This window comes from Balaenoptera acutorostrata, chromosome 13 (genome assembly GCF_949987535.1).
Source record: "Balaenoptera acutorostrata chromosome 13, mBalAcu1.1, whole genome shotgun sequence".
NCBI classification, from domain to species: Eukaryota; Metazoa; Chordata; class Mammalia; order Artiodactyla; family Balaenopteridae; genus Balaenoptera; species Balaenoptera acutorostrata.
The window spans coordinates 89,382,028-89,400,407 of record NC_080076.1 but is presented as its reverse complement, the minus strand read 5'-3'; the positions used below and the strand labels follow the sequence as shown (position 1 = coordinate 89,400,407).

Below are 18,380 nucleotides of genomic sequence, written 5' to 3'. Positions count from 1 at the left end.
ACAGGGATACAATTTGCATGGTCTCCCAGTGCCGATTGTGGAAGAGCTTTGATGCGACCAGGACTCTTGTCCTGCATGTTTCCTACTAAACTCTTGGGAGACCTGCCTGGATCTTACCCAGTCCCCTCACTTTACAGAGGAGGGAAGATAAGGTTGAGAGAAGAAACGCAAAAACTTACTCAGATTTTCATCTTTGTTGCAGTAAGAACTACATTTACTCAAATCAATTGTTTTATTTTATTTAGTATCCTGTGTGATTCTCTTCAAATATCATAAACAGTGACTATTCAAGAGCAACCACCTTCACATAAATTTGCTATTGCATCAAAACTACAATTCACAAGAAACTTAGAGATACATGCACCCTCATGTTCACAGCAGCACTATCTACAATAGCCAAGACATGGAAACAACCTAAATGTCCATCGACAGATGAATGGATAAAGAAGATGTGGTACATATATACAATGGAATATTACTCAGCCATAAAAAAGAATGAAATAATGCCATTTGCAGCAACATGGATAGACCTAGAGATTATCATACTAAGTGAAGTAAGTCAGACAGAGAAAGACAAATACCATATGATATCACTTATAGGTGGAATCTAAAATATGACACAAATGAACTTATCTGCAAAAGAGAAACAGACTCACAGACATAGAGAACAGACTTGTGGTTGCCAAGGGGGAGGGGGATGGGGGAGGGATGGATTAGGAGTTTGGGATTAGCAGATGAACGGATAAACAAGGTCCTACTATATAGCACAGGGAACTATATTCAATATCCTGTGATAAACCATAATGAAAAATAATATTAAAAAGAATGTATATTATATATATATATATATATATATATATATATGTATAACTGAATCACTTTGCTGTGCAGCAGAAATTAGCACAACATTTTAAATCAACTATACTTCAATAAAAAGAGAAAGAATCAGGCTCTTAGTCATTAGGAGAACCCCCTGTTAAGAAAGCCATTCCCCAGAACGGGCCCTGTTCCAGCTAAATGATTGAACAGTAAGGGCCTTCTTCTTTCTTCCTCGTATTTTTTTTTTTTCTTCCTCGTATTTTTTATACCCAACTTTGCACTTGAAAATAAAACATCTGTTTCTTTGATGGCAACTGTAGGCACTCTGGCATTTATCCCAATGATAATTAATGTTCTGTCCATGCCAAGGTCAGTGTTCACCTAACTGTCTCCTTTTGTGTTGGAATAATAGACAATAATCAAGAAATAGAAAAAATGTCCCCATGCAGGAGGGAAAAGTGGCTTGCAAGACCTAAGAAGGATAATTAGAATTTGCACACAAAGACCATTTTCAGGAACTCTCTGGTGAAAGAGAAGGGAAGGAAATTCACAATAAAGTAAATAGAGAATCCAACATAAAAGGCTTCTATTATGCATTATCTCTATAATGGATGCCTGGGCTTAAAGAGCTGTAATTAATTACAGACAATGACAAATGGTCAAGAAAAGCCAATGACAGCAGTTCTGTTGGTTGACAGTCTACTGTGGTTTGAGGACGTCTTGTCACAACAAGGCTGGCTAATGCATTAGAACTTTAGTCTTCACTGATGGAGCCTCCAAAGAGAAATTACTAGAAATATGGGAAAACTTCAGGGAAATTCATCCCAGTGACAATTGCAAACAGAGTGGATTTTGCAAGTTTGAGGGACTTCCCTCTCCACATGGCCGTCTCTTCACCTGCACCGTGGGGCTCCAGCCAGGCATGGGGCTTGCTGCTAATTAATCATTTTAAAGGAATTCTTTGAATTCAACTGAGAACAGTAGAATATAATCAAACTGTGGGAAAAAATAACAAGAAGCTGATGTCCCTAAATCTTGCGTGGAAAGAAACCGCCCCAAATTCTCATTGGCTTGGTGCACACTTATTTAGCCCAGGTGCTTTGATGACAGTGGCGAACCAGCCAGGTGTGTGGTACCCACAGCACAAGTGGCCTGAAAAAGTGAATTTCCCGGAGTTCATGCTTGTCCAGAAACGGGGCAACATGAGTGGGAAAGGATTATTCTTCATTGGTTTTTCAAGCACAGAACAAAAATCTGGGTGACAAGATGTTACTTTCCTTTTAAAACTCAAAGAATGGTTTCCAGCAAATTTGCTTAGTTATTTGTTAGATATACAGAGTGGCAAATAGGGAAGGTGGCCTTTGCCCTCCCTCCTCAAGCCACCCGAAAGCCAAAGTTCCCTCTGTTCCTTGAATCCAAGCAAGCTTTTACTGAAGATAAATTCAGGGATGACACCTTGGCATCATAGGAATTTGCTGGTGGAATGCTAGGAAAGGTCAATTTCAACTGTATGAGCCAAATGGCAACCTTCTTGGCGATGGGAGGAGAAACTGAACTGAAACTTTGGATATTTCGTCCAGGACATCACTCAGACTTAGCATAACTCCAGCCCCGTGGGAAGATGATGAATAAGTGATTAAGTGGGGAAGGTCTCCAGGCAGAAGCTGAGCGGCTGGGAGGGGATCTACAGACGCTACATCCTCCCTTACGCTCCAGAGACCCCCTTCTCCTTCTCCTGGGATAAAGAGGGGAGTGTCATTACAGCTCTTTAAGCCCAGAGGGGAGTGGGGAAGGAAGTCAGAGACTGTGTTCAGGTTCTCAAAGGAAAAAAAAAAAAAAAGGCAGAGCTGGGAAAGGTAAACGATTAAGGAGGATAATAAGCATTTGATGAGAATGCTGATTTAGTTCTTGATGAAATCTCTTAGCCTGGTAGAAAGCAGTGCAAACAAAAGGCAGTCTTGTACTCTATCAAAACTAGCCAGGAAACTCTGCTCAATATCATGTAACAATCTAAATGGAAAAAGAATCTGAAAAAGAATAGATATGTGTATATGTATAACTGAATCACTTTGCTGTAAACCTGAAACTAACAAGACATTGTTCATCAAGTATACTCCACTATAAAATAAAAAGTTAAAAAAAAAACACAAAAAAACTAGCAACAGGGAATTCCCTGGCAGTCCAGTGGTTAGGGCTCAGTGCTCTACTGCTGAGGGCCCGGGTTTGATCCTGGTTGGGGAACTAAGATCCCACAAGCCCTGCAGTGCCACCAAAAACAAAAACAAAAGCAAAAACCAGCCACAAATAGCACACACAGTGACATCTATATGAATGAAAATGCCCCATAAAAGTAAGGAATGATTCACCCCAAACCAACGTCAGGTTACCTCTGAGTTAGGTGCTGAAATTGTTGAGGGGAGAAGAGATAAGATTAAGGCTAGACTCTTAAAGAGATTTAGTCACATAGTCAAAGTTTAACTTTACATTAAATCATGCAAGCAGTTCCAGCGTAATTAAGCATTAATTTAAATAGATTTTAACGTAATAGCAAAAGGGCTCTTTAGAGCCAGGAGCAGTAAAATATTTAAGAAATATTTACAAAGTCCTTTGCAAGTGTTCCAAATCATCCATATGTCTACAAGCCACACTTCAAGCCAACAATCATCATTTGTTATTTTTCAAAGTCCATAAAGCTCCATTAATTAGGATTCCATTATTGATGCAGAAACTGGGAACAATTAATTTAATTGGGGATCAACAAAACCTTTGTCTTGTCTATGATGAAAAGGTTTGGTGAGCCAGGAAACAAAGAGGATTGTGGCTATTTAAATCAAGATGGAAGCACTGTTTTAAATGGCATATCTGCATATAAATGATAGTAACAATAATAACAACTACAAAAGCAAGTGGTTCTGCTCATCTGCCTCCCGAAAAGCATCATAAAGTCTTCACCTTGGACATCATCGTTAAATCGTCACGCAAATTCAGAGCAGACATCTAAGATGCACCAGTCCTTGTACTTCTTTTAATTCATTCGAACAGGCCTTTTGATTCTAAGAGTCTGAATTTTATATTCAAAACCCAGTCTCCTAGAAGAGGCAGCTCAGGGCAGTGGCGAGAATCATGGGATCTGGACCCACACAAACTGAGCAAGGTGGGCCTTTCTTTTTTGCCGCTGCGTGATCTGAAGCCACGTGCTTGGAGTCTCTGGGCTTCACTTTGTTTATCTGTCAAGTGGGGGTGATGGTAATGCCTATTTCACATCTATTGTTGGGACTCTGTGAGCCACTATAAACAAAGCACTGTGATGGTGCCTTGCTTCCTGGGAAGCACTGCGTGAAGACGAGCTTTATTGTTATTTATTACCTTGTTACATAAAAATGCTGTTCGTGGCTGTCCTTCTGGTCCTTCTGCCAATGCAATGCGTTAACACTGAATTCTGCTCTCTGGCGTTCAGGGGGCAAGGTGCTTAGGCTCTGCGTTGGTTTCCCCTTGCTTCTGTAACCATTCCCCGTAAACTCAGCAGCTTAAGAAAACCCACACATTTATTATCTTATCGTTCTAGAGATCTGTAGCCCTAAAATCATGGTGCTGGCAGGGCTGTGTTCCTTGTGGACGCTCTAGGGGAGGACCCCTTTCCCTGCCTTTTCCAGCTTCTAGGGACCAGCATCCCTTGGCTTTTGTTCTATCATCATCATGACCTCTGCTTCCATTGTCACATCTTTGATTCTGACCTCCCACCTCCCTCTTATAAGGACCTTTGTGATTCTATTGGTTCTACCTGGATAAACCATGAATTATCCCAAGATAACTGTATATCATGATTCTTAGTTTAATCAATTTGCCAACTCCCATTTCCCACATAAGGTAGCATGTTCACAGGTTCCGAGGATTAGGACTGGACCATCTTTAGGGGAAATCATTCTGCTTCTCACAGAGACACAGCTTTCTAAGCCCTTAATTTCATCCTTTTTCTCCTAAACATGTTCCTCTCTCCCACAATCTTTTTCCTCCTGGTAAACAGCGGCAGCTTTACTAAATGTATTTTTTTTTTAATAGATTTTTTTTTTAAATATTTATTTATTTATTTATTTATTTATTTATTTATTTATGGCTGTGTTGGGTCTTTGTTTCTGTGCGAGGGCTTTCTCTAGTTGTGGCAAGCGGGGGCCACTCTTCATCGCGGTGCGCGGGCCTCTCACCATCGTGGCCTCTCTTGTTGCGGAGCACAGGCTCCAGACGCGCAGGCTCAGTAGTTGTGGCTCACGGGCCCAGCTGCTCCGCGGCATGTGGGATCTTCCCAGACCAGGGCTCGAACCCGTGTCCCCTGCGTTGGCAGGCGGATTCTCAACCACTGCGCCACCAGGGAAGCCCTAAATGACCAAACAATGCCCACGACTCTGATAAATGTCTTAAAGTTAGGGCACCCTTGCTTGACATTAAAAAAAAAGTGCCTATTAAGCAAATGCACATTTACAAAAAAAGAGAGAAAGAAAAAAAGAGAGAAAAAGAGAGAAAGAAAGAAAAAGAGAAAGAAGAAAGAAAGGAAGAAAGAAGGAAGGAAAGAGGGAGGGAGAAAGAAAGAGAGAAAGAGAGAAAGAAAGAAGAAAGAAAGGAAGGAAGGAAGAAACGAAGAGGGAAAGAAAATAAACAAATGTCTCTCATTAGCCAAAAAGGGCTTTCAGTCTTACCCAACTTAAATTTTCTTCCTTCGTGCTCATCAATGAATATGATGAAACAAAAGTCTCAGTCAAATCATCAGATTTTACAAGGAACTATGTAGAGATGAGACAAAGACCACATCAGTTAGGCCAGACTTTGGGAAAAGAGATGACTGCCATTTTTAAGTTGTTCTGGGATCACATGACCACCCAACACTTTATTTAAATGAAATGATTTCCCTAAAGGAGACTTCACTGATTCATTTAGAGTTCGAAGGCAAGTCATAGCGTTGACCTTGACCTGACCTGTGTCCTCCACCGTATGTGGAGGTCACTGTGCTCAGGGAATTTGGAATGACCTCTGTCTTCTCACTGGCTGGAGATGGTATCTGGGTCTATTTTTTTGTAGAGAATGTGGATGACCAAGAATAAAGAGAGCCTGAGGGTCTGGATGGGTGAACTGGGGAGTGAAGCATGCTGGGGAATTTTCTCAGGCCCGTACTTCGTATTTGCATTTTTTTTAACTTGGTACTGAACAGATTTGCTTTTATTTTCTTTAAAAAAATTTTTTTTTAATTGAAGTATAATTGATTTACATGTTGTGTTCATTTCAGGTGTATTATTTGCATTTTAAATACTTCTCCAAACAAATACAGACTCTCCCAACTTTCTAGAAATAGCTGGCCCTCTTGATCTATCCTTGGTTGACTCGCTTTGGGTGAAGGCGTGGCTTCCCCCAAAAGTTTAATTGTCCTCTTAACCTTGCCGCACAAAATGACACAGCGTGAATGTAATAGTGAATGTTTAACACCCACTCACCCTCAGTGTTAGTAAAAAATCACTAAGAAGTGGGGACTTCAGCAAACTGGGGGGAGGTACCACTTGCAAAGGGAACTTTGGCTCCTGACAACCCACTACTTGTTGCCAGGCAAAAGTGTGAATCCAGTGTTATAACAGCTTCTGTCTTTACAAAAGAAAATGGGGAAATGTGTATTTTTACGTGATGTGGTCTTCCAATTATTTTTCCCCCAGAGGGCTGAGAGCATTTCTTTATTACAACTTTAAAAAAGAACCACAACTGTAACTGACTTTTGTGAACAATTTCTTTGAACATCTAAATTCTGCAGGATATTAAAGTATTTTCTCGACAAGGGACAGAAGAACCTGTAGTCGTCTGCATGGATATGAGAGCTTAGTGGGGCCAGCTGACCTTTCTAGTCAAGAAGACCAAGGTCATTGAAAAACTAAGACACAAGCAAAGGGGCTTCCCCGGTGGCGCAGTGGTTAAGAATCTGCCTGCCAATGTAGGGGACATGGGTTCGAGCCCTGGTCCGGGAAGATCCCACATGCCGCGGAGCAACTAAGCCCATGTGCCACAACTACTGACTCCCGCGTGCCACAACTACTGAGCCCGCGTGCCACAACTACTGAAGCCTGCACGCATAGAGCCCGTGCTCTGCAGCAAGAGAAGCCACCACAATGAGAAGTCCGTGCGCCGCAACAAACAGTAGCTCCCACCCGCCGCAACTGGAGAAAGCCCGCGTGCAACAAAGAAGACCTAACGCAGCAAAAAAAAGAAAAAAGACACAAGGAAAGTAGGCTTGGTGTTTGAGTCACAATTCAGGGTCCTCTATAGCTGCATCCAATACACTTGCCACTGCTGCATCATCCACATGACGGAAGACGGAGTTTGGAACCTTCAGAGTTTGGTGGATGCCTTCTACGAGGCTGTAGAAGGACTGCCTGAAATATCACCGGCTGTCCACACCTGGCCACGGACCCACAAACACTCTCAAGGTTTTTATGTGCCTCCAGGCAGTCAAAGCTTCCCAGAAGTTGATCTGGAGTCTGTGCAGTTGGGGACCTTCCATCTGTGGCCCTGGAAGGTGCATGATCCTTTTTTTAAGGGCAACACAGAAAGTTTGATACTGCTGCTTCTTATCACACAGCAGTCTGGGCACCTCTTCCCTTTCTTTCTAAATGTCTTTTTCATCATAGGAGAATTCACAGACGAGTTGTCTTCTTTGACTTTGGTTTTGGAACCGTCAGTCACTGTTCACAACAGGGTCACCGCGCAGAGGCAGCTCTCATCCTGGACCATCAGTTTGGTTGATGGAGGGACCATCATATCCAAGAGGGACTCGTGGGCTTTTTGCCATTGTGTGTCACTTGGTTTGGGAACAGGGGCCAGAAGCACGATGAGATATTCAGAATCCAACACAAAGTCTTCTTTGCTCGCAGTACTGATCAGTACCCAAGTGAAGACGTGGACTTCTAATCCAGGCTCTCCAGGTGCGTCCTCAGAGAGCTGTAGGCAGAACCTGGGGATGCCGGGTCACTCTCGATCCATGCTGGCTGCTCTGTTTCTGTGCCCATCATGCTCCCCGCTCCCCAGCGGCTGTCTTGCAGGATACTTGGCTTGTCCAATTCAAAGTGAGCACAAAGGATGTTGGGTCAACTCCGAAGGTGGGAAAGGTCTCCTGTACCTTCCCTTTTGCAACATCCCTAACTCCTACCATACTCTGGGCCATTATCATTTTTTAAAAAAATAAATAAATTTATTAATTTATTTATTGGCTGCATTGGGTCTTCGTTGCTGTGCGCGGGCTTTCTCTAGTTGTGGCGAGTGGGAGCTACTCTTCTTTGTGGTGCGCAGGCTTCTCATTGCGGTGGCTTCTTTTGTTGTGGAGCACGGGCTCTAGGCGTGCGGGCTCAGTAGTCGTGGCACGCGGGCTCTAGAGCGCAGGCTCAGTAGTTATGGCGCACGGGCTTAGTTGCTCCACAGCATGTGGGATCTTCCCAGAGCAGGGCTCGAACTCGTGTCCTCTGCATTGGCAGGCGGATTCTTAACCACTGTACCACCAGGGAAGTCCTCTTTTTAAAAACAATTTATTTAATTTTTAATCTTCTGGCTGCGCTGTGCATGACATGTGGGATCTTAGCTCCCCGACCAGGCATCGAATCCGTGCGCCCTGCAGTGGAAGCATGGAGTCTTAACCACTGAACTGCCAGGGAAGTCTCTGGGCCATTCTCTTTATGAGGCTTTCAGCAAAGGTATTGAGTTTCCCCAGCTCATCAGAGAGGCCAACACAGGAATCCAAGGCCCCCACTTTGAAGTCAAGAATAGTGAATTTGGTATCATCAGACAGGTTGGACTTTGCGGTTACTATCTTCTTGTAAATTTTCCTTACTTCCAAGGGCAGAAATTAAGCAAACCTCCCACATGCTTCCTGTCTTATTTTATGCAGTTCCCAGAGCTAGCAGGGCACTGGCTACACTTTGGGGGCTGCAGGCAGCGGTGGGCACGTGGCCAGAGTGCAGAGCCAAGCACACCGAGGGCTGCCAGGAGGCTGCGGCTTCTTGTCTTCAATTTTTATGTGTTGTCAAATATTTCAATTTTTCAAAACTTCCTGAATAGTTTGGAATCTCCGATGTATCCACGGGAAAGACCGTTTTGTTAGTTTTAGTCTCTGGGAAGCGGATGCCGGGAGAATTAGGAGCACACACAGTTTGGGAGGCAATGCCCACATGGAAGATTAAAGAGGAAGCAGAATTGAGCAGAGAGGACTTGGGAAATGGATCTGATAAAGTTTCAGCCAACACAGTGGGGAGGTCCAGAGGCAGAGTTTCCCCACTGGAGGAGTCCTGAACTGGACAGAAGTAACGCAGACCCTGCATCCCTGCTGTGATTTGCTCAGTAATTGGCTGGCTGACTGGGAAAAGGGGAAACCAAGGCAGATCCAGAAAGCAACAGGCGGACCCTGTCCACTAAGGGGACCACTTGCAGCGAAGCGGCACCCCGAGGAGATCCAGGTGACACACCTCCACGGCAGCTACAAAATATCTCTGTGAAGGGTCTACTTCCATTCCTTAGCAGGGCTTGCTTACTTGATGAGTCTTTTTTGCAGAAGCCGATTTCAGTCACTGATTCCCTCACTCATTTAACAGATATTTGCAGGGCTACGGTCTTCACCATCCCTGTGCCAAGGAAAGCATCACTGCCTTCCACGAGCTGGAACTCTAGTGGGCAGTCGGGCCACCACCCAGGGCTCCACGGTGGGGAATCAGGCTGCTAATGCAGGCGTCACAGGGCGCTGTGGTGTGTCAAGGCCAGCTCTACGCCCAGTCTCCTGGACCAGGACTGACCTTCCAGTGGACGCACAAAACCAACCTGTCTATCTGATCTTCCTGGTGGTTAAAAGTCTGGATGACTGGGGACTTCCCTGGTGGTGCAGTGGTTAAGAATCCACCTGCCAATGCAGGGGACATGGGTTTGAGCCCTGGTCCGGGAAGATCCCACATGCCGTGGAGCAGCTAAGCCCATGAGCCACAACTACTGAGCCCGAGTGCCGCAATTACTGAAGCCTGCGTGCCTAGAGCCCATGCTCCACAATAAGAGAAGCCACCACAAAGAGAAGCCCGCGCACTGTAACGAAGAGTGGCCCCGCTCACCGCAACTAGAGAAAGCCCGCGTGCAGCAACAAAGACCCAATGCAGCCAAAAATTAATTAATTAATTTTTAAAAAAAGTCTGGATGACTGTAAATAAATGGTGTTACAACTGCCATGCCTACATTTTCTATAAAACATACATGGCTGATTACTAAGATGAATCTCATTTCAGTTTCAGCTGGGATGTAAGAGCGGATGAGCAGATTTCTTCTCCTTAGGAATCCCCACATTGGTCAGCTGTAGGGAGCTGAGGTCCAAAATCAGGTAGACGTGGGGTCCGAGATGATGCGTGAGACCTCAAAGCCACGGCAAGGAGAGATACCAGAGGAGATGAAGGAAAAGGCCAACAGAGAGGGAAGCTAGAAATAAATCATAAAGATAACAGCCTAGACTTAGATACTTAACTATAAGCCACACCCTAATCTAAGTGCGAGGCATTAACACATTTAATAGCGATGCTGATAATAACAGATGCTGTTATCCTTATTTTGCAAATGAGGAAACTGAGACTCTTTGGAAATGGAGCAGAAATGCAGAGAGAGACAGGACAAGTTGCCTTCAGCTCCGGGGACAGGGTCTGAGAGACGAGCTACTGATAACCCCAAGGTGCAGTGAGATAAACTCCTGTGCAGGAAAAGGTACATCTGGGCGCCCCAGGTGGTTCCCATGGGATTCCCCATTAGGAAGAGGAGTCAGGGTCCCTTTCCTCCTCCCCCCACTGCGCAGGCTTGTGACAGCATTGGCTGATTGGTGCACAGACGTCCCCAGTCCCCACCTGGGCATCAGGCACAACTTACATGTATCAGCCATGGCTGGGCTGTCGCTCTCATCACATTTGTGGAGGCCCCTTACTTGAGTCTTTAGTGGGCACACAGTTTATTACTCCAGGATATTCGAATCGCCCACTGGCTGTCCAGAAATTGAAGAAATGTCACTCCAGGCACACATTTCACAAGTTACTATTTGCATTGGCCATGATCTTGGAGTACCTAATGCAGAGAAATCCTGCTGCGGATGGGAATGTGGGTGAAATTTAAGACGAGCCGCCTCCAAATGCAGACACCATGATGAATAGGGGGTGATAAAATGGTCATTTGGCAGATGGCTGGATGTAATAAAGGATGTACAGTGGTCGGCCAGGGAGCCTTTTCGAGGAGGGAGGATGGATTTCTTAGGAGGAATAAGGCTCCATCAAAACCCTCCTCCCCTCTCGGTGTTGCAGGATTGTCTGGCCTGAAGTTGAGAGCTACATTAATTAAGAAGACGATAACTCTTCACTGAGCAGCTGCTGTGTGTCGAGGACTGCCTGGGGCTTGGGTATAAAACACGAAAAAAAGGCAGATGGAAATCCCCTCTCTCATGGGACTCTCATTCCAGTGGGGAAGATAGAAAATAAACAGGCATATTTGTGAAATATACAGTACCTCTGAGGCTGCTGATAATAGTACAGCGGGGAAGAGGAAGAAAGAGTGAGATTTGTGGGCGGGGGTAAAATTTTAGGAAAGTGGTTAGGAATATCGCACTGAAAAAGGGATCCCGTTGGAACAATTCAGTGTAGCAACTGAAAGGCAGAATAACGAAATGATAACGATAATTTTAATGATTTTAAGTAGTGGAGCCAAGTCTGTTTGTCTATGGGTTGACCTTTGATGTTTGAGTGGGTTACGGCTACCTCTACAAACTTACATATTCATAGCACATTGTGTTAAATGAAGGTTACTCTCTGCTTTGTTACTTAAGCTGAAAATTATCCCCTTTAAATTCCTCATCCTATGATCAAATCTCAACATAACACGTAAAAGGGCACTCCCAAGAGGAGATTCCCCAACCCTACCTCGAACTACGGTTTAAATAGGAGGGAGAAGTTGTGGAAATTGCTGTAGTTTGATCAAAGAAGAGTTTAAAAAGCTTCATTTTTAGAAATGCCATCCAACTGAACTTTTTAAATTTTCCCAAGCTTATTCTAGGGTCCAAACATGGGGAAAGCAGTCCAAGAAAGGAAAAAGATAATCTGAGGAATGAAAGAGAAAGGGTTAGAGTCTGATTAATAGTATTAATTTTCCATTTTACAAGAAGTATGAGGAAACAAGTCAGAGCAGCTATAAGAAAGGAAAAAAGTTGCAAATACAACAAGCTAGTGAGAAACAGACTCACAAAAGAGAAGCAGACTCACAGATATAGAGCACAAACTAGTGGTTACCAGTGGGGAGAGGGAAGGGGGAGGGGCCAGATAGGGGGAGGGGAGCAAGAGGTATAAAGCAAGCTATAAGGATGTAGTTAGTGTACAACACAGGGAATGTAGCCAATATTTTATAATATCTATAAATGGAGTATAACCTTTAAAAAATTTGAATCACTATATTGTACACCTGTAACTTACACAATATGATACATCAACTATACTTCAATAACAAAAATTAAAGAAGAAAAAAAACTGCTCAAGAGAAAAAAAAGGACAAAAGTTGCAAATGTGACTATACCCTCATCCCTCACCAGACACCTGGGGCCCTTGACAATGTCTTATAAGCCTCTGCAGCTCCTAGACATCGGGTTCCATATTTGATCAAGAGTTCTCATTTTAGGACAAAGTTTATGGGAAAATTAAATGTCAGAAAGAAACTTCGGGTAGCATCAAATGTGACCTTCATACCCTTACATTATTCAAAGGCAAGACTTTACGGCTTTGAAAAGGCCTTGTTAATTTCTGTTTTTTCAGAAATAATGGTTTATGGTGGTGTTATGTGATGGTCGAAAATCCTTCTTGAACACTTGAAATCTCCACATTGGCCTTTTGTCGGAATATCCATCCTTAGGTGAGAGAGGACCTCGGTTCCATCACTTTTTTTCCCCAGAAGTTAAGGGAACCCAAGTGCTATGCTCCTTAGAATGGGGCTCACACCACTGGCGGAAGGGAGAGGGTTTCAGCTGCTGTCACAGCCCAAGGCTTAAAAAAGAACCACATTGGGCTTCCCTGGCGGCGCAGTAGTTAAGAATCTGCCTGCCAATGCAGGGGACATGGATTCGAGCCCTGGTCCAGGAAGATCCCACATGCCGCGGGGCAACTAAGCCCGTGCACCACAGCTACTGAGCCTGTGCTCTACAGCCCGCGAGCCACAACTACTGAGCCCACGAGCCACAACTACTGAGCCCACGCGCCACAACTACTGAGCCCATGCGCCACAACTACTGAAGCCTGTGTGCCTAGAGCCCGCACTCTTCAACGAGAAGCTACCGCTATGAGAAGCCCGCGCACTGCAACAAAGAGCAGCCCCTGCTCACCACAACTAGAGAAAGCCTGTGCACAGCAACAAAGACCCAACGCAGCCAAAAATAATAAGTAAATAAATAAATAAAAGTAAAGTTCCCTTTAAAAAAGAACCACATTGTCCATTTGCTTTCCAGTTATCTTTCCATTCCCTTCATTACATTAAAATAAATTCTCAGTTTGGCAAGAGTTTTTATTATGAATGGATGCTGAAGTTTGTCAAATGCTTTTTCTGCATCCGTTGAGATGATCATGTGGTTTTTGTTAATGTGGTGTATCACGCGGATGGATTTGTGAATGTTGAACCTTCCTTGTGAACTTGGGATGAATCCCACTTGGTCGTGCTGTATGATCTTTTTTATGTGTTGTTGGATTCGGTTTGCTAATACTGTGTTGAGAAGTTTTGCATCTATATTCATCAAAGATATTGGCCTGTGATTTTCTTTTTTGGTGGTGTCTTTGTCTGGTTTTGGTATCAGGGTGATGGTGGCTTCATAGAATGTCTTTGGGAGTGTTCCCTCCTCTTCAATCTTTTTGAAGAATCGGTATAAGTTCCTCTTTGTTTGGTAGAATTCACCTGTGAAACCAACTGGTCCTGGACTTTTGTTTGTAGGGAGTTTTTTTTTTATTACAGATTCTATTGTTTGATGCTAATACATGCCAAACACCTCTCTAATACCAGCAGATCATCTTTTTTAATGAAGAGAAAGCTAACCTCAGATCAGAGCCTTTGTCAGTCAACTGAATCTAACTGGAATTTAGTAACATTATTTTGCATCCATTTCATATTTGGAGAAAGTGTTTTTTTTTTTTTTTTTGGTGATGAGTGATACATATTTCCATTTCTGGTAGAGACATAAAATTTCCTTTACAAATATATTCATTTAAATACAATCAAGGGAGTCAAAGGTAAAATTTTTTTTTAATTTTTAAAATTAATAGCAGAATTAAAAATTATAACTAAAAATTCTTAAAAAGCTTTTTTTTCTTAAAACATATCACTTGCAAAATGGGTTTGCCTATTCTTAGTCTTCCACAGCATGACATTTTGAAAAGTCATTGCCTTAGTCATTCCCATAAAATATTTTTAAACTTGATGAACAGCAAGGGGTCAGTCCTGACTTTTATCAGTGTGTGTATTTCATGACACCCAGGTGTTTGGGAATAAAGACGTTTCTTCAGTACAGACCTGTTTTTCACTTAACAGCTGCACATTAGTGCCTGGGAAAGGGAAAAGATAGATAAAGAGAGAGAGAGGGAGAAAGAGAGGGAGGGAGAGAGAGAGAGAAATAATAGATAGATAGATGATAGATAGATAGACATAATACACTGATAGGTAATAGATGACAGATAAATAGATAAATGATAGATAGATGATTGATAGAAAGATAGATAGATAGATAGATAGATGATAGATACAAATAAATCTACATACAGTTGACCCTTGAACAACATGGGTTTGAATTTCATGGGTCTACTTATATGGGGATTTTTTTTTAATAGTAAATAGTACACAGAATGTACAATACCAAGAGTGAACCCTAAAAGTATGGAATTTCATGTTTCTAATATGTCCATATAGATTCATCCTTGGTAGAAAATACGCTGTTCTGGTGAGTGCTGTTGATAATGGGGGAGACTATGCACGTCAGAGGACAGGGGGTGGAAAGGAAATCTCAGTTTTGTTATAAACCTAAACCTGCTTAAAGATAAAGCTTAAAAAATCGTAAACAGTACAGTGCTATACCATCTGTAGTTGGTTGAATCCATACGTGTGGAACTACAGATGCAGAAGAACTGTGTATAGGGAGGACTTCACTATAAATTATACAAGAATTTTCAACGGCATGGAGGGTGGGTGCTCCTAATGGCTGCACTGTTTGAGGTTCAACCGTAAATACATGCATTCATTCGTACATACATACACACATACAATCCTATATCATGTTTTCTTTGGAGCCCAACTCTCTTCATTCCATAGGATCATGTGATCCATCTATTATTGCATACGAAAGTCTCATCATTCTCAGTGCTGCGTAGTACTCCAGTGAGTGAATAGACCATGATTCAGCCATCCATTCTACTGTGGGTGTGCTTTTGGATACTTCCCTATTTGGGGCTGTGACAAGCAGAGCTGCCACGGACATTCCGGGTGTGTCTCTTGGGGGATTGCATGTGCACTTCCAGGGTGCGTGCACACACAGGAGTCAGAAGGAATGCACGTGCACAGCTTTGGGAGATAGCGCCTGAGAATTCATCAAAGGGCTGGTACCAATTCACTCTCCATCAGCAGAGAATATCAGGGTTCTGGTCACCCCTCATTCTTGCCAAGACTTTGCAAATTTCTTTTTCATCTGAGCCATCTTGGTAAGTGTATAGGGGTACTGCATTAGATTTCCCTTGGGAACCTTTCCTAGGTTTCTTGGCCACTTAGCCTCTTCAGTGAGGTGCCTGTTCAAGACATGGGCTCATTTTTTCTACTGAGTTTAGAGGGTTAGAAGTGAGGGTAGTTGTTACTCTTGGGGAACAGTAGGGATGGGAAGGGGACGTGAGTGGGTTTTCTGGAGCCCTGGTGATGTTCTGGATTTTTATCTGGGTGTTTGGAGTTTGTAAAGTTCAAGCTCTGCACATGTTCTGTATAAACTTACAAAAAGTTTAAAAGAAAAGTGAAAATTACAAAAAAAAAATAGTAACAAGAAGATGTTCATATGTTCAAACCCTGGTGGGTTGTACACAAAGGATTGGAGAGTGGGAAGCATGGGCTGGTACAGTTGACGGGGGTCAGGACATAGATGAGATCCTGACCTCATGGTCACAGGGTCTACAGTTCTATGACCATGTGTCTTTGCTGCCCAGCCTGGGCTGGAGGGATGGCGGCACTGCTCTGTGTTCCCAGATGCTCCTTCATCCTCACTCCACAGCCATAATGGATGTCTTTCCAATCATTAATGTATTTATCACTCATCTGCTTGAAAACCCTCTATAGCTCCCAGGATCCACTGAATAAAGAACAACAGTTTAGCAATAACTCAGAAGTCCCTTCACGGTCTGGCTCCCATCAACCAACCACATCACACGTGCTTGTTCCCTGTGCCTCTTCAGCTCCTATCTTATAGGTGGGGTCATAAGTTACCTGGTTCTAAAGTGTAGGAGAATCTCCACTCTCTCCATTTTACATAGGGGATAATTTGGTACATGTGAGAAGGAAGTAGCCAGTCTAAAAGGAGGGAGAAAGCTAGAAACCTGTTACCTTTCTTTTTATCAATAAAAGATCATGAGAGCATTTATTACGTGACTCAAGAAAATATTCTTTCACTTTTCTATGTACTCTGAATATACTTGTATACTCTTCTCTTAGAAGCAACTGCTAGATAAACAAACAAACAATAAACGCCAAACCCATATAAGCACATGAGAGAAGACTAGATACAGGGAGGGGAGGGAGTGGGGTTGCCCTGCTGGTGGGGAGGAAGGGAACCCCCTGTGTCGTATGAATGCAGTCAGTATGGCCTGTTTTCCATTTTTCTTCAGTTTACAGGTCTCAAGCTCTACTCTTTGGGATACAGAATGCATTACTCGAGTCAATTACCTGTGTGCAGTTTCTTCTTCATCTCTCTCTTAGGCAAAATACTGATTGAAATTCGACCCGGAGTTACGCAGTCATGTCTGAAGGCCGTGGGCCCATAGCATTTGTGTGAATATTGTTTGACAGATGTGAGATGGTTCAATCCCAGATGCCTCCTCATGGTGCTATTCTAGATGCAGAGAGAAATATTATTGGAAGTATTTGTAATTCACAGCAAATGTCGTCAAAATGCCCCCCAGAAACACATATGGGCTCATGAGCTGGCTTTCCATCCATACAAAGGAAGTGACTGAAATTCTATCTTCAGTTATAAATTAACTCGGGGAATTTGGAAATATCCCACAATAGCTCTGTGCTAGAGATACTTGTGAATTTCAATCTGTCAATACCCACAAGTAATTCTGGGACATTTACAACACACAGACACGGGAGCTCGGGACATCTGGTTTACCAGCCTCTCTCCCGCTCGGGACATCTGGTTTACCAGCCTCTCTCCCGCTAGTTGAGCTGGTCCATGTGCTCCTATTGGCTGTCAGGAGCCATGATGATTTCACGCAGGTGGATGCCTGAGTCAAACACATTTAACTCAATCGATGGGGTTATTGTTCTGAGGCCAAAATGTCTCCAACTCATATCTTACTTTTGTTCCTCATATTATATGATGTGGTGTTAATTTCTGAGTGACAGCTTCCTCCCAGCTCTATGAAAACGATGGAGGAAATAAGAGAACGTCTGCTGAGCACTCCCCTGCCATACCTTTTCATTTCACCAGTCACACCACAGCAGCGAAACAAATATTACAGTTTTGTGTAAAGTTTTATAACTAATCCAATAAATGATAGGAGCCTCCTAGCCTTAGCAATTCTCACTTGGGATGTGCTTCTCCCCCAATATGTTTAATCCTCAATGATTGGTGTTGTGGTGCCACTAAGGTAAAAATCCTTAAAGAACCTGAAATTCATTAGGATATGGCCTTCTTTACAGCACAGGAATGGTGGGCTGTAGTCATCTCCCTTCTATGGATTTAATCTGAACCCACATACAGGTATTTGCTGCAGGGGTCACTAATGTGAAAATGGAAAACCGTCAAAGGAAACTTGGAAACCCGGCTTGAAAATTGTGTTTGATTTCCTTCTCCTGTAGCACTAGAAGGAATGCCTGAGTCTCATTACTACCTTTCTTCTTGAAAAGATTGTGCACTTCGTCTTGGCTAATAACCAGTCAAGCCTGCATCCTGAGTTATCTCAACACGGCAAGCTCACTGTCAATGGAAATCCACCTGTAAAGAAGGAGAAAAATTCAGATTAGGTGATATCGCCAAAGACCATCACTTAATCCATAAAGATTAAAGTTGTCACTCACTAACATGCACCTCTTACCATCCTGTTGAGGATTTCTTGAATTCAGGGAGAAACTGATGCCACAAAAATCTGATTTCTAGGGAAAAATAAGGAAGAAAAAATAAAAAGGGATATATGCTGTTTTGTTTCTTTTATGTTATTTTCTTTTTTAAAAAAACTTATCTCACCCCTTCCAAGCCCCCACCTAACTAGGGATCAGAGTTCTGCATTTAGATGGTCCAAAATCAGCTTTCTGAA

General features: G+C 43.0%; 1 pseudogene; it reads right to left on the bottom strand.

Annotated features, from left to right (window-relative positions):
- Window positions 1–2,524: 2,524 nt before the first annotated feature.
- Window positions 2,525–16,942, bottom strand: LOC103015431 (V-type proton ATPase subunit C 2-like; annotated as a pseudogene).
- Between the last annotated feature and the right edge of the window lie 1,438 nt (window positions 16,943–18,380).